General features: G+C 30.0%; 1 long non-coding RNA gene across 1 annotated transcript; it reads right to left on the bottom strand.

Moving 5' to 3' along the window:
* Window positions 1–1,750: 1,750 nt before the first annotated feature.
* LOC145321849 (uncharacterized) lies at window positions 1,751–4,284 on the bottom strand. Its single transcript, XR_013880428.1, has 2 exons — window positions 3,673–4,284; window positions 1,751–3,055 (listed from the first exon to the last, which is right to left on the bottom strand). It is a non-coding gene; the product is annotated as an uncharacterized LOC145321849 (long non-coding RNA).
* Window positions 4,285–4,759: the final 475 nt, after the last annotated feature.

Below are 4,759 nucleotides of genomic sequence, written 5' to 3'. Positions count from 1 at the left end.
TTTGAAAGTGATCTAAAGAAATAAGACAATGTCCGATTCAAAAATGTGAACTTAATGAACGAGCCAATCAAAATTCACCAAAATCCTCAAAGGTGTTAGCCAAAGTATAAGAAAATATTATTTTAAAACTTATGTAGTACTGAGAGACTGACGACCATAATCCTAATTATAAATGGACAGCTGTCTGTTAATATATTACTAGCGGCTACGCCCCTAGAGGCCTCTAGAAGCACTTGAGGAAGGGGGAGTCGAATTTGATGCCCCAATTTCTTATTTTAGATTTTTAAAAAAAGTAAAAAAAAAATTTTGGGGGGAGGAAATTTTTTTTCAGGGGTGAGGGTGCCACCCCCTCATTTTTAATTTTAGTTAAAAAATAAAAAAAAAAAATTTTTGGGGGGGGCAATTTATAATTTTTTTTTGGAGGTTGGGGGTGTCCCATCCCCCAAGACAATAGTTATAAACCTTCCCGTGACCTATGAGAAGCTACCCTATTAAGGAGAACCCGATCGGTTCAGCGGTTAGCAAGATCCTTCGGTACAAACAAACACACAAACATCCTGTTACTTTAGTATAAGGATATTCCATTTCTTTTCTAAAACTAAAATGAGAAATCATGGTTTAATTCCCCCCCCCCCCCCCCTCTTTTTCAAGGGAACCGCTACTCAAATTCAAATTCAAATATTTATTGGGACAAAACAACATACATATACATTTAATATTCAACATTTATTAATGATAATTACATTGCATTAAGTATTTATTAATAAACTATTCTTTTTGTAAACAATGAATACTATAGGTTTAACACAATATAATACAAGTATCCAAGGACTGAAAAACGCCTGGGGGCGGTGTTGACAGCCTTTTAATTTTAAATTCAGATTTAAATGTTTTTTTAAGCGGTCTTTTATATAAGTAATAAATGTATTTGATAATGTTTGGAACACCCGGGATACAGTAATTATGAAACCAGATTTAGGAATAGTTTTGTAACAGATCAAACAAATAGAAACTTTATTTTTAATTCGCCCCTTTTATTTTTTTCCAAGAACTTGGAATAATTTACCCGAAAATTTAAAAACAATACCTACTTTTCTAGAGTTCAAAAAAAAGCATTTTATTTTGTTTTAAACTCAATTTAACTGGTTTTATAATTTTATTTATTTTACTTAATTTTTAACATTTTTTAAAAATTGTACTTTTTTGGGTATTTTTTACCAGGGAGGAAGGGAGGGGACAATGGGCAATTAATTCAATTTTATAGTTGTGACACTTTAAGGTTGAAAAACCAGATAATTCCAGATAAAACGAGTATTTCTGATAGTGCAACTTTTATTGGAAATTTATTCATTTTTTAATTAATTTTAATTCAAAATGCACTATCCCCCAAATTCTACTTTACTAAAAGCCTCTGATTATCAAGATAATGAACTTGGTAGCAATTCATTTACTAAAGAATATTAGTTTTAGAATTTAGCGTAGAAAAATAGCATAAAACCATCTTAAGATTTTAATGATAAAAACAGTCTAAAAGGATTTCAGGACCTTTATGCATCTTCCCTAAAATGTAGAACTTAATCGGATCGGTAACCAAATTCTTAACCTATATATAAACAAAACTTACTACTTTTTATTGGATATTAGCGCAGCTTACTATATGTGTATGAGCATGTTATAAATGGACGTACGGATTTTCTAGTAACAATTGAGTTTTTATGGTTTCTAAATCGTAATAAATAATAAACAAGAATCAGTTAAAACAATTGTATTAAAAATTATTAAAATAACAACAAATTCTACTTAAATAATACATATATGTATATATCATATCACAATAGAATTGTTAGGTAAATATAAAACAATTGAATCAAAAATGATTTATGGGTATAGTCCTATTCGTGGCAACACCCCTTAAGGGGCGATTCGTCGTATTTTCAAAATTGCTTGGGGCTGGAAATAGGAGAAAAGCTACTGTGAAAATACAAAGAAACTCCCCTTAAGGGGTGCTGTCACGAAAGGGGTTACCCTGATTTAATTACAACAAAATAATAAATAAAAATAAAATCAATTAGATTAACTTTTTAAAATCTAAAAAAATTGTCAGTTTAAGACGTACCTACACAGTTACACACACTAGGTATAAACAAAATAACTTGATTAAAAATGTTTATGAATAAAAAAGGTTGCAGAATAGAATGCCTCAAGGATATTTTTAGTTTTGTATTTAGATTTATGGTTCTAATTCTTAATTATATTTGGTCTAGTTACAAAAAAATTACTTTTTATTGATAAAGTCTTAATAAAACATATTTTGGAAAGTATCAGATAAAACAAATTGATAAAAGTAAAATAAACTTCTAAATGACCCCCTTTTAAATAAAATTAAACAAGGATGACAACATCCATAAAAGCGAAGCTCTGAAATGGAAGGACAAATGAATATTAACACTTGTTGATTGTCAGAACTGAATTAGCAGAATATTAATGCTTCAGTACAAACAATATTGTAAGTAAATTTTTTGCAAAACTGCTTAAATAGATAATACTGTTTAAGGACATACTTAAATTTTTAGGACTTGTTTATAGAGATGCTTTGCTTATAACATTGTACCTTGTTGTAATAGGAATCAGTTTTCAAAAAATCTGAAGAATCGGATAATTTGTTATCAAAAAAGTTAAAAATCGACATGTTTCAAATGGATGTACGGACATTCTGGTATTGATTATAGGGTTGCTACGCTTTCTAACTTGTACCTAACTATTACAGGAATCATCATGCAAAGTTTGGAATCAATAGGACAATTCTAACCTGTTTAAATTAACGAAAAGAGCTAACTCTCTGTGACTGAGGTACGGACGGACGTACGGACGGACCGACCGTAATTATAGAAAAGCCTTGCATAAAAAAAAATAAAATCATGTAAATGTCAAACTACGGACCACCCCTACACGCTGCAGATACCCTCCGTGATGTAACTTAAATTCTTTCTTGCACGTTCGCACCATATCAATAACATCTTCTTTCAGGAAAGCTATTTTTCTCTTTGTTAGTCATCTGAAATAAATATTTTTTTAGTATTTATAGGCTTAACTGAAAGGTAAAAATATTAATTCGGCACTAATATAAATACCAATGAAATTATTACCTACTGCTACCTAGTTAAAAAAACTATAACTGGAAATTACTTTTGGATATAGTCCCTTTCATAACATCGCACCATATGGGGCAATTCTTCGTATTTTTCACAGTAGCTTTTTTCCTATTTATAGCCCCTGCGGGAGGCTCTAACCCAACGGGCCATTACCTAACCCTGTGGGGCAATCATCTAACCCAATATAACCTAACCTAACCTAGCCTAACCTAAAATAACCTATAAAAAGCCATTTTAAAAATACGAAGAATAGCCCCATATGTGGCGATGTTACGTAAGGGACTATTCACTATTCCCTTACTTTTCTCAAAATTAGGTACCTAATAAGAATGAAATGATAACCGAAAAGCAATCTTCTAACTGCTGATAATTAGTGGCAAAGGTACAGTATGATTAAAAATGTCAATCTGTATGTCTTTCCCTTCCTAACATTCCATTAATTACAGCATATTTTCTTAATATTTAAATTTCTATGCTTTGGTAGTTGTCAACTTTGTTTTGATAAAAAATGTATATATACCGTAACCATTTTGTTGTTCTCCTGGAAACCTAGGCAGTATCACATTTTCTGCTTGTTTGCATTTTATACAAGATTTCATCTGAAAAATATTAAAGATTCTTATAGAGTTGCTTTGTTTTCCAAGTCATACCTAATTGTTATAGAAATCATCATGTAAAGTTTTAAATCGATAGGACAATTCTAATCTGTTTAATTTAACAAAATGAGCTAACCGTAATGGACAGACGTACGGACAGACCGACCCTTAAATTATAAAAAGCTTCGCTTTTAAAATTTTTATAAAATCATCACTAGACTAAATTTTATCTTGTAATGTAATGCCCTCTAAAATGGAGAACTATATCAACATACAAAAAACGTATTACTATATATAAAAGGATACAAATATTGTATTATATCTTGTCAATAAAACATTTAAAAAAGGAAACCAAAAATCGCCATGTGTCACTAAATTTTTATTCAGAAATGTGTGTGTATATTGAGACGCTTGTTTGTGTATGTATTTCTTTCTAATATTGCCATACACTGAGCTATAATCAACAGCAGAAAATATATTCTATTAGCGTAGCTACTTTATAACTCATTTATTTTAAATTTGATTAATGAAAGATATCTAAAAGCAATTTAATTATTAATTTTTAGAAAATAAATACAATAATTTTCTATAATCATAACTGCAAACAAATATTCCATAATTATTTTTTCATTATGATTTTAAAACAATTAAAGTAAAAATTTTTCTGTCTGTTTGTTTATTGTTTACATTTTAATTTTTGCGCTAGTTTTTATAAGAATGCCCCGTCATGTTGCATGATTTCTCGTGACGTCATTCATATTTTAGTCCCCAAAGTCAGTCAGAAACTGCTAAATTCATGCACATTCCCTTTAAGCCAGTCCCCAAAGTCTAAGACTCCTAAAATATAAATATTCGATCCATTGTCCCCTCCCTTCCTCACTGATTTTTTACCCTCTACTATTTTATGTTACATTCTATATCCGCGGAAAGCCGTTTATAATACGATGCGAGAAATAACTATTACATCTTTTAAATCCCTCCTTAACATCAATTTAGACACATTTAAATTAA

Source organism: Acartia tonsa, chromosome 6, assembly GCF_053477335.1.
Source record: "Acartia tonsa isolate MP-2025a chromosome 6, ASM5347733v1, whole genome shotgun sequence".
Lineage (NCBI taxonomy): Eukaryota > Metazoa > Arthropoda > Copepoda > Calanoida > Acartiidae > Acartia > Acartia tonsa.
The sequence above is the reverse complement of the archived record's forward strand: the minus strand, read 5'-3'. Positions and strand labels throughout refer to the sequence as shown.